General features: G+C 38.1%; 1 protein-coding gene across 9 annotated transcripts in view; it reads left to right on the forward strand.

The window, feature by feature from the left end:
* Positions 1 to 12,402, forward strand: part of LOC105465361 (dynein axonemal heavy chain 6) — a 383,399-nt gene that overhangs the window by 43,436 nt on the left and 327,561 nt on the right. The window contains exon 1 of one of the 9 annotated variants that reach the window (XM_071076976.1): positions 9,347 to 9,526. The exons of the other annotated variants lie outside the window; for them this stretch is intronic. The gene's annotated coding sequence lies outside the window, so the exon portion shown is untranslated. Of the gene's footprint in view, positions 1 to 9,346; positions 9,527 to 12,402 lie in introns of those variants that run through there. 9 annotated transcript variants of the gene reach the window in all.

Below are 12,402 nucleotides of genomic sequence, written 5' to 3' on the forward strand. Positions count from 1 at the left end.
TGTGTGTGTGTGTGTGTGTGTGTGTGTCTGTCTGTCTGTCTTCGTGGTATGTTTTTGGTTTGAGATCACCACAAGGCTTGCAAATACTGTCTTACATGTTATGTTAACCTGATAACAACTTAACACTGTTTGCATAAACAAACAAGGGAAGAGAAAACTAATAAAAACTCTATGCTTTAACTTCATCCCCCCACTTTTAAACTTTTTGTTATTTCTAGTTGCGTCTTATTGTACTATGTCTTGAAATGTTGCTGTAGTTATTATTTTTGTTATTGTTTCATCATTTAGTCTTTATACTTAGGACAAGAGTTGTTTACACCATAGTCACAGTGTTACAATATTCTGTTTTTTTGTGACTTATCAGTGAGTTTGTAGCTTCAGGTAATCATTTATTGCTCACAAATGTTGTTTCCTTTCTGACTGAAATATTTCCCTCAGCATTTCTTGTAGGACAGGTCTGGTGATGATGAAATCCCTCAGCTTTTATTTTTCTAGGAAAGGCTTTATTTCTATTTCATGTTTGATGATGGGTATTTTCACCAGACATACTATTCTAGAGTAAAAGTTATTTTTTTTTTTTTCTTCAACACTTTAAATGGAAAATCTCCTGGCAGATGTATTGAAGCTCCATTGTATGTTATTTGTTTCTTTACTCTTGTTGCTTTTAGGATCCTTTCTTTATCCTTGACCTTTGGGAGTTTGATTATTAAATGCCTTGAGATAGTCTTCTTTGGATTAACTCTGGTAGGTGTACTGTAACATTCTTGTACTTGGATATTGATGTCTTTCTCTAAGTTTGGGAAGTTCTCTGTTATTATCCCTTTGAATAAATTTTCTACCCATATCTCTTTCTCCACATCCTCTTTTCGGCCAGTAACTGTTAGAGTTGCCTTTTTGAGGCTATTTCTTAGATCCTGTAGGCATATTTCATTTATTTTTCTTATTTTTTTCTTTTGTCTCCTCTGACCATGTATTTTGAAATACCCTGTCTTCAAGCTCACTAATTCCTTCCTTTGCTTGATCAATTCTAATATTAAAGGACTCTAATGCATTCTTCAGTATGTCAGTTGCATTTTTCAGCGCCAGAATTTCTGCTTGATTCTTTGTAATTATTTCAATCTCTTTGTTAAATTTATCTGATATAATTCTGAATTATTTCTCTCTGTTATCTTGAATTTCTTTGAGTTTCCTCAACACAGCTATTTTGAATTCTCTGTCTGAAAGGGCACATATCTTTGTTTCTCCAGGATTGGTTTCTGGTGCCTTATTTAGTTCATTTATTGAGGTCATGTTTTCCTGGATGGTGTTGATGCTGGTACGTGTTCTTCAGTGTCTGGAAATTGAATAATTAGGTATTTATTGTAGTTTTCACTGTTGGGGCTTCTTTGTAGCCATCCTTCTTCGGAAGGCTTTCCAGATATTAGAAAGGACTTGGGTGTTGTAATCTAAGCTGTGTCTGCTTGAGGGAGCACCCCAAGCCCAGTAACACTGTGGTTTTTGGAGACTCATAGAGGTACCTCCTTGATGGACTTGGACAACATCCAGGAGAATTCTATTATATTTATCTATGTGTCTATTCTTATGACATTACCACACTGTTTTGATAATTATAGCTTTGTAGTAAGTTTTGAAATGGGAAAATGTGAGTGCTGCAACTTTGTTTTTCCTTTTCAATATTGTTTGGGCTACTTAAGGACTTTTGCAATTCCATGTGAATTTTAGGATTAGCTTGTCAACTTTTATAAAAGACAGTTGTAGTTTTGATAGGGATTGTATTGAATCTGTACATCAATTAGGGGAGTATTGCCATCTTAATAATAGTAAGTTTTCAGATTCATGAACACATGGTGCCTTTTCATTTACACAGGTCTTAAATTTCTTTCAGCAATGTTTTTCAGTTTTCAGCATGTGAGTCTTGCACTTCTTTGATTCAATTTTTTCCTACATATTTTATCATTTGCAGTGCTATTATAAATATAATTGTTTTCTTTTTCATTTTTTGATTGTCCATTGCAAGTATATAGGAATACAACTGATCTTTGTGTGTTGATCATGTATCCTGTGACTTTGTTAAACTCATTAGTTCTAATCATATTTTGTCAATTCTTTAAGATTTTTATATAAGATAATTTCATCTATGAATAGAGATAGTTTTACTTCTTCCTTTCCAACCTGGATGCCTTTTATCTCCTTTTCTTCCCTAATTTCCCTGGCTTGAAATTTCAGTACAATATCAAATTGAAGTGGCAAGATCAGACATACTTACTTTATTTCTAATCTTAGCAGGAAAGTTTTCAGGCTTTCAGCATGGAGTAAGATATTAGCTATGGGTTTTTCATATGCCCTTCATCAGGTTGAAGATGTTTTCTTCTATTCCTAATTTGTTTAATGTTTTTATAATGAAAGGGTGATGGATTTTTATCAGATGCTTTTTCCTGAATCAATTGAGTTGATCATGCTGTCTTTTTCCCCTCTTCTTCTGTTAACATGATGTATTACATTTATGAATTTTTTATGTTGAACTACTTTTACATTCCTGTGATGAATTATACTTACCCATGGTATACAATCCTTTGAATATACTGCTGGATTCAGTTTGCTAGTATATCTGATTTTATTTCATGTGGTCAGAAAAGATATTTTGTATGATGTCAAAATTTTAAAATTTATTGAGACTTGTTTTGTGTCCTAACACATGGTCTATCCCAGAGAATGTTTCATGTGCACTTGAAAATAAAGTGTTTTCTGTTGTTTTGGGGGTGGGACATTTTATAGATGTTTTTCAGGTGTGTTTGGTTTATAGTATTTCTCAATTATTCTACTTCCTTATTAATCTTTTCTATTGTCCCTCAGTCAATATTGGTGTGACTATAATGGAATACATAACACAGGCTGGATAATTCATAAAGAACAAACATTTATTTCTTACAGTTCTGGAGGCTGGGAAGTCCAAAATTGAGAGGATAGTGGCATCCGGTAAGGGACTTCATATTGCACTCACACATTATGGAAGATGGAAGGGCAAGAGAGTACATGAGAGAACAAGAGAGGAACCAACTCACTTTTATAACAAGCCTTCTCAATAACTAGCCCACTTCCAAGGAAAAGACATGAATCCATTCATGAGGTCTCTGCATTAGGTCTCCATTTTGACCTATCACCTCTTATTAGGCCCCACTTCTCACCACTTCTCAACATTGAGGATTAATTTTCCAACATATGAACTTCAGGGGACACATTCACACCATAGCAGTAATTGTTCTATCATTACTGAAAGCTAGACTCTTCAACTACTATTGTTTAATTGTCTATTTCTCCCTTCGATTCTGTTAGTTATTACTTCATATATTTTGGGGCTGTATTGTTAGGTGAATATATGGTTTTTTTTTAATTTATTTATTATTATTATACTTTAAGTTGTAGGGTACATGTGCATAACGTGCAGGTTTGTTACATATGTATACTTGTGCCATGTTGCTGTGCTGCACCCATCAACTCATCATTTACATCAGGTATAATTCCCAATGCAATCCCTCCCCCCCCCCCATGATAGGCCCCTGTGTGTGATGTTCCCCTTCCTGAGTCCAAGTGATCTTATTGTTCAGTTCCAACCTATGAGTGAGAACATGCAGTGTTTGGTTTTCTGTTCTTGTGATAGTTTGCTAAGAATGATGGTTTCCAGCTGCATCCATGTCCCTACAAAGGACGCAAACTCATCCTTTTTGATGGCTGCATAGTATTCCATGGTGTATATGTGCCACATTTTCTTAATCCAATCTGTCACTGATGGACATTTGGGTTGATTCCAAGTCTTTGCTATTGTGAATAGTGCTGTAATAAACATACGTGTGCATGTGTCTTTATAGCAGCATAATTTATAATCCTTTGGGTATATACCCAGTAATGGGATGGCTGGGTCATATGGTACATCTAGTTCTAGATCCTTGAGGAATCGCCATACTGTTTTCCGTAATGGTTGAACTAGTTTACAATCCCACCAACAGTGTAAAAGTGTTCCTATTTCTCCACATCCTTTCCAGCACCTGTTGTTTCCTGACTTTTTAATGATCGCCATTCTAACTGGTGTGAGATGGTATCTCATTGTGGTTTTGATTTGCATTTCTCTGATGGCCAGTGATGATGAGCATTTTTTCATGTGTCTGTTGGCTGTATGAATGTCTTCTTTTGAGAAATGTCTGTTCATATCCTTTGCCCACTTTTTGAAGGGGTTGTTTGTTTTTTTTCTTGTAAATTTGTTTGAGTTCTTTGTAGGTTCTGGATATTAGCCCTTTGTCAGATGAGTAGATTGCAAAAATTTTCTCCCATTCTGTAGGTTGCCTGTTCACTCTGATGGTAGTTTCTTTTGCTGTGCAGAAGCTCTTTAATTTAATGAGATCCCATTTGTCAATTTTGGCTTTTGCTGCCGTTGCTTTTGGTGTTTTAGACATGAAGTCTTTGCCCATGCCTATGTCCTGAATGGTACTACCTAGGTTTTCCTCTAGGATTTTGATGGTATTAGGTCTAACATTTAAGTCTCTAATCCATCTTGAATTAATTTTCGTATAAGGAGTAAGGAAAGGATCCAGTTTCAGCTTTCTACTTATGGCTAGCCAATTTTCCCAGCACCATTTATTAAATAGGGAATCCTTTCCCCATTTCTTGTTTCTCTCAGGTTTGTCAAAGATCAGATGGCTGTAGATGTGTGGTATTATTTCTGAGGACTCTGTTCTGTTCCATTGGTCTATATCTCTGTTTTGGTACCAGTACCATGCTGTTTTGGTTACTGTAGCCTTGTAGTATAGTTTGAAGTCAGGTAGCGTGATGCCTCCAGCTTTGTTCTTTTGACTTAGGATTGTCTTGGAGATGCGGGCTCTTTTTTGGTTCCATATGAACTTTAAAGCAGTTTTTTCCAATTCTGTGAAGAAACTCATTGGTAGCTTGATGGGGATGGCATTGAATCTATAAATAACCTTGGGCAGTATGGCCATTTTCACGATATTGATTCTTCCTATCCATGAGCATGGTATGTTCTTCCATTTGTCTGTGTCCTCTTTTATTTCACTGAGCAATGGTTTGTAGTTCTCCCTGAAGAGGTCCTTTACATCCCTTGTAAGTTGGATTCCTAGGTATTTTATTCTCTTTGAAGCAATTGTGAATGGAAGTTCATTCCTGATTTGGCTCTCTGTTTGTCTGTTACTGGTGTATAAGAATGCTTGTGATTTTTGCACATTAATTTTGTATCCTGAGACTTTGCTGAAGTTGCTTATCAGCTTAAGGAGATTTTGGGCTGAGACAATGGGGTTTTCTAAATATACAATCATGTCATCTGCAAACAGGGACAGTTTGACTTCTTCTTTTCCTAACTGAATACCCTTGATTTCTTTCTCTTGCCTAATTGCCCTAGCCAGAACTTCCAACACTATGTTGAATAGGAGTGGTGAGAGAGGGCATCCCTGTCTTGTGCCAGTTTTCAAAGGGAATTTTTCCAGTTTTTGCCCATTCAGTATGATATTGGCTGTGGGTTTGTCATAAATAGCTCTTATGATTTTGAGGTACGTTCCATCAATACCGAATTTATTGAGCGTTTTTAGCATGAAGGGCTGTTGAATTTTGTCAAAAGCCTTTTCTGCATCTATTGAGATAATCATGTGGTTCTTGTCTTTGGTTCTGTTTATATGCTGGATTATGTTTATTGATTTGCGAATGTTGAACCAGCCTTGCATCCCAGGGATGAAGCCCACTTGATCATGGTGGATAAGCTTTTTGATGTGTTGCTGAATCCGGTTTGCCAGTATTTTATTGAGGATTTTTGCATCGATGTTCATCAGGGATATTGGTCTAAAATTCTCTTTTTTTGTTGTGTCTCTGCCAGGCTTTGGTATCAGGATGATGTTGGCCTCATAAAATGAGTTAGGGAGGATTCCCTCTTTTTCTATTGATTGGAATAGTTTCAGAAGGAATGGTACCAGCTCCTCCTGGTACCTCTGGTAGAATTCAGCTGTGAATCCATCTGGTCCTGGACTTTTTTTGGATGGTAGGCTATTAATTATTGCCTCAATTTCAGAGCCTGCTATTGGTCTATTCAGGGATTCAACTTCTTCCTGGTTTAGTCTTGGAAGAGTGTAAGTGTCCAGGAAATTATCCATTTCTTCTAGATTTTCCAGTTTATTTGCGTAGAGGTGTTTATAGTATTCTCTGATGGTAGTTTGTATTTCTGTGCGGTCGGTGGTGATATCCCCTTTATCATTTTTAATTGCGTCGATTTGATTCTTCTCTCTTTTCTTCTTTATTAGTCCTGCTAGTGGTCTGTCAATTTTGTTGATCTTTTCAAAAAACCAGCTCCTGGATTCTTTGATTTTTTGGAGAGTTTTTTGTGTCTCTATCTCCTTCAGTTCTGCTCTGATCTTAGTTATTTCTAGCCTTCTGCTAGCTTTCGAATGTGTTTGCTCTTGCTTCTCTAGTTCTTTTAATTGTGATGTTAGAGTGTCAATTTTAGATCTTTCCTGCTTTCTCTTGTGGGCATTTAGTGCTATAAATTTCCCTCTACACACTGCTTTAAATGTGTCCCAGAGATTCTGGTATGTTGTATCTTTGTTCTCATTGGTTTCAAGGAACATCTTTATTTCTGCCTTCATTTCGTTATGTACCCAGTAGTCATTCAGGAGCAGGTTGTTCAGTTTCCATGTAGTTGAGCAGTTTTGATTGAGTTTCTTAGTCCTGAGTTCTAGTTTGATTGCACTGTGGTCTGAGAGACAGTTTGTTATAATTTCTGTTCTTGTACATTTGCTGAGGAGTGCTTTACTTCCAATTATGTGGTCGATTTTGGAGTAAGTACGATGTGGTGCTGAGAAGAATGTATATTCTGTTGATTTGGGGTGGAGAGTTCTATAGATGTCTATTAGGTCTGCTTGCTGCAGAGATGAGTTCAATTCCTGGATATCCTTGTTAACTTTCTGTCTCGTTGATCTGTCTAATGTTGACAGTGGAGTGTTGAAGTCTCCCATTATTATTGTATGGGAGTCTAAGTCTCTTTGTAGGTCTCTAAGGACTTGCTTTATGAATCTGGGTGCTCCTGTATTGGGTGCATATATATTTAGGATAGTTAGCTCTTCCTGTTGAATTGATCCCTTTACCATTATGTAATGGCCTTCTTTGTCTCTTTTGATCTTTGATGGTTTAAAGTCTGTTTTATCAGAGACTAGTATTGCAACCCCCGCTTTTTTTTGTTCTCCATTTGCTTGGTAAATCTTCCTCCATCCCTTTATTTTGAGCCTATGTATGTCTCTGCATGTGAGATGGGTCTCCTGAATACAGCAGACTGATGGGTCTTGACTCTTTATCCAGTTTGCCAGTCTGTGTCTTTTAATTGGAGCATTTAGTCCATTTACATTTAAGGTTAAGATTGTTATGTGTGAACTTGATCCTGCCATTATGATATTAACTGGTTATTTTGCTCGTTAGTTGATGCAGTTTCTTCCTAGCCTCGATGGTCTTTACATTTTGGCATGTTTTTGCAATGGCTGGTACCGGTTGTTCCTTTCCATGTTTAGTGCTTCCTTCAGGGTCTCTTGTAAGGCAGGCCTGGTGGTGACAAAATCTCTAAGCATTTGCTTATCTGTAAAGGATTTTATTTCTCCTTCACTTATGAAACTTAGTTTGGCTGGATATGAAATTCTGGGTTGAAAATTCTTTAGGAGTGTTGAATATTGGCCCCCACTCTTTTCTGGCTTGGAGAGTTTCTGCCGAGAGATCTGCTGTTAGTCTGATGGGTTTCCCTTTGTGGGTAACCCGACCTTTCTCTCTGGCTGCCCTTAAGATTTTTTCCTTCATTTCAACTTTGGTGAATCTGGCAATTATGTGTCTTGGAGTTGCTCTTCTCGAGGAGTATCTTTGTGGCGTTCTCTGTATTTCCTGGATTTGAATATTGGCCTGCCCTACTAGGTTGGGGAAGTTCTCCTGGATGATATCCTGAAGAGTGTTTTCCAACTTGGTTCCATTTTCCCCCTCACTTTCAGGCACCCCAATCAGACGTAGATTTGGTCTTTTTACATAATCCCATACTTCTTGCAGGCTTTGTTCATTTCTTTTTCTTCTTTTTTCTTTTGGTTTCTCTTCTCGCTTCATTTCATTCATTTGATCCTCAATCGCAGATACTCTTTCTTCCAGTTGATCGAGTCGGTTACTGAAGCTTGTGCATTTGTCACGTATTTCTTGTGTCATGGTTTTCATCTCTTTCATTTCGTTTATGACCTTCTCTGCATTAATTACTCTAGCCATCAATTCTTCCACTTTTTTTTCAAGATTTTTAGTTTCTTTGCGCTGGGTACGTAATTCCTCCTTTAGCTCTGAGAAATTTGATGGACTGAAGCCTTCTTCTCTCATCTCGTCAAAGTCATTCTCCGTCCAGCTTTGATCCATTGCTGGCGATGAGCTGCGCTCCTTTGCCGGGGGAGATGCGCTCTTATTTTTTGAATTTCCAGCTTTTCTGCCCTGCTTTTTCCCCATCTTTGTGGTTTTATCTGCCTCTGGTCTTTGATGATGGTGATGTACTGATGGCGTTTTGGTGTAGGTGTCCTTCCTGTTTGATAGTTTTCCTTCTAACAGTCAGGACCCTCAGCTGTAGGTCTGTTGGAGATTGCTTGAGGTCCACTCCAGACCCTGTTTGCCTGGGTATTAGCAGCAGAGGCTGCAGAAGATAGAATATTGCTGAACAGCGAGTGTACCTGTCTGATTCTTGCTTTGGAAGCTTCCTCTCAGGGGTATACTCCACCCTGTGAGGTGTGGGGTGTCAGACTGCCCCTAGTGGGGGATGTCTCCCAGTTAGGCTACTCAGGGGTCAGGGACCCACTTGAGCAGGGAGTCTGTCCCTTCTCAGATCTCAACCTCCGTGTTGGGAGATCCACTGCTCTCTTCAAAGCTGTCAGACAGAGTCGTTTGCGTCTGCAGAGGTTTCGGCTGTGTTTGTTATTGCCCTGTCCCCAGAGGTGGAGTCTACAGAGACAGGCAGGTTTCCTTGAGCTGCTGTGAGCTCCACCCAGTTCGAGCTTCCCAGCAGCTTTGTTTACCTACTTAAGCCTCAGCAATGGCGGGCGCCCCTCCCCCAGCCTCGCTGCTGCCTTGCCGGTAGATCACAGACTGCTGTGCTAGCAATGAGGGAGGCTCTGTGGGTGTGGGACCCTCCCGGCCAGGTGTGGGATATGATCTCCTGGTGTGCCTGTTTGCTTAAAGCGCAGTATTGGGGTGGGAGTTACCCGATTTTCCAGGTGTTGTGTGTCTCAGTTCCCCTGGCTAGGAAAAGGGATTCCCTTCCCCCTTGCGCTTCCCAGGTGAGGCAATGCCTCGCCCTGCTTCAGCTCTCGCTGGTCGGGCTGCAGCAGCTGACCAGCACCGATCGTCTGGCACTCCCCAGTGAGATGAACCCAGTACCTCAGTTGAAAATGCAGAAATCACCGGTCTTCTGTGTCACTCGCGCTGGGAGTTGGAGACTGGAGCTGTTCCTATTCGGCCATCTTGCTCCGCCCCCTAGGTGAATATATGTTTTAATTGTTATAGCTGACTGTTAAGATTGACTCTTTTCTTGACCTTTAGCTCTCATCACAATTTTTGTCTTAAAGTCTATTTTGTTTAATATTAGTATAGCCACTGCAGCTTTCTTTTGCTTAGAGTATACATGAAATATCTTTTTTCTATTATTTTATTTCAACCTATCTGTGTTTTTCAATCTAAAATATGTCTCTTGTAGACAATATGTATTTGAGTCATGTTTTTTATTCATTCTGCCTTTTAACTGATAAGTTTAATCAATTTCCATTTAATATCATTACTAATGAGTAAGGACTTACTTGTGACATTTTCTGTTTGTTTTCTATATGTTATTTTTCAGTTCTTTCACTATTGCCTTCTTTTGTGTGAGGTAGATTTTTTTAAGTGTATCATTTTGGTTCGCTTTTTATCTATTTTTTTGTTGTTGTTGTTGTTATTTTCTTAGTGGTTGCCCTATGATTACAATTAACATCTTAGTTTATAATTAATTAAGTTTTTCTTCCTGTAAGTGGACCATACTTTCTTTGTTTGCATGTATCATACTTTTGGTTGAAAATTGCATATCGGATATGTTGAATATTATAATATGGTAACTCTGGAAATCAGATTATCCTGCCTTCTAAGAATTTGTTGTTTCTGCTTGTTGTAGGTTGTATTTGTTTGTTGCTGACTTTTCTAAACTACTATTTAAAGACTGTATACTTTGTCACATGTGGTAACTGAAATCTCTAAAGTCACTGAAGTCTTTTTTTTTTTTTTTTTTTTTTTTTTGAGACGGAATCTCGCTCTGTCACCCAGGCTGGAGTGCAGTGGCCAGATCTCAGCTCACTGCAAGCTCCGCCTCCCGGGTTTAGGCCATTCTCCGGCCTCAGCCTCCCAAGTAGCTGGGACTACAGGCGCCCGCCACCTCGCCCGGCTAGTTTTTTGTATTTCTTAATAGAGACGGGGTTTCACCGTGTTAGCCAGGATGGTCTCGATCTCCTGACCTCGTGATCCGCCCGTCTCGGCCTCCCAAAGTGCTGGGATTACAGGCTTGAGCCACCGCGCCTGGCCAGTCACTGAAGTCTTACAACTTTTGTGGAAGGATGGACTTTTAGAGTTTCCTACTCTACCATTTTTGCTAATGTTATTCCCATCATTACTTTTAAATTTTATATTGTCATTATCCTTGAGCATTTCATAAATAGTTTATGTATTCTATATCTAAGAGTTCTAATATATAATGTGTTTGCCTTTTAAGTCTTGTTTGTTCTGCTAACTCTTGTTTGGAGTGGCTTGTTTTCTTGTATGTTTGGGTTTTTTATTTTAATTGTATTTATATTTGGCTGAAACTAACTTGTGAGAATTCTAAGGAATCAGAGTTGATGATGCCTTTCTCTGCATGAGTATTTCCTAGTAGCGTGCATTTTTTCCCCAGACCACACAGATAGTGTAAATTAAAAACCCAGAACTAGTTTTGCATATACTCATAAATTCCTGGGGCAGACTATTATATTTTTAACAATTTTTTTCCACCTGGATCTGCAGGTAGAAATATGCTGGTTTTCCTGTAGATTTTTATCACTGCCAGTTTTTTCCTAGTCCAACCTATTATTGAGGGGATAATTCTTCCAGCAGTCTCAGATGTGTGTGGCAACTGTAGTTTGCTCTTCCATTTTATGTAGACTCAAACAAGGCCTAGTCTTCTATTTCTCCTCAGCATTAATCCCTGAAGCTATATGTTCTTTGTATGGGCATTTGTACCCACAGCACCCACAGCTTCCATGTTATTTATTGCTCTGGTTTCATCTGATTATTATTTTGACCCTTGAGGATTCCCTTATTTCTGTGAGCCCTGGTATAGTCCACTATATATCCAGAAGCAGAATTCTATGATTCAATAATCTTGGGCTCAAATTCATATAGAAATTTAAGTTGATGGATCTGGATTTGTATCTCAGCTCTGCCACTTACTACCTCTGAAGTGACTTGGGAAAGTTACATAACTTCTTTAAGCCTCAATTTCCTATCTGTGGAATAAGTATAGTAATACCTCAAACATAAGGTTATTGCAATGATTAGTGGAATAGCACCCGTCACAAATGGCCTGGTATATAAATCTTAACCTAACGCTAAAAAAATGTTAACTGCATTTACTTTTACTATTAAAGTGTGAACTTGTGAGTAACCATTTGTAACCTAGTTCTTTAGCTATGAAATGGGAATTTCATGTTTGTTAGCAGTACTTAAGAGAATAAATGCAAAGTATAAATCACAGTACTTGGCACATAAGAAACAACCAATGAATTGTAACAATTATTTATAAGAACTATAAAAATAACAGGCTATACACAAAGCTGTCTACATTGATTTAGTAAGTGGTCAGTTGACAATGAAGATAACATCTTGCCACATTAAAAAATAAGCTTGAAGAGATTTGATGAGTAGTGTTTCATATAGTAATATCTTTGTAAAACTATGTGTCTTCCAATCCTCCTCACCCCCACTCCACAACACACACACACACACACACACACCCCTTAGCTTTTGGAATACTTTCAGGTGCACATGGTAACACTTGTGTACAATCCACCTTTATCTAAAAAAGGGAGTCTAGGATTGAGGAGCAATAGATTTGTCTCCATTACATAAACTTTGAAGGGAACAGATTAAAATTTCACTGCACATCTGAAATGAAATATATTTTGAGTGTGTGTCTAACATTGCTTGTTGTTATAACTTTATGCTTTGATGTATTGAGTTGGCTTTGAATTTTTTTCCCTTATTAGTTTGTATCTATGATTGCATTTTACTAGCTGACTAATTAGTTTTGTGTGTATTTTTCATCTCTGGGGAATTAATCTTTATTTTGTGTACATT

The sequence above is a fragment of the Macaca nemestrina genome, chromosome 13, assembly GCF_043159975.1.
Source record: "Macaca nemestrina isolate mMacNem1 chromosome 13, mMacNem.hap1, whole genome shotgun sequence".
NCBI lineage: Eukaryota > Metazoa > Chordata > Mammalia > Primates > Cercopithecidae > Macaca > Macaca nemestrina.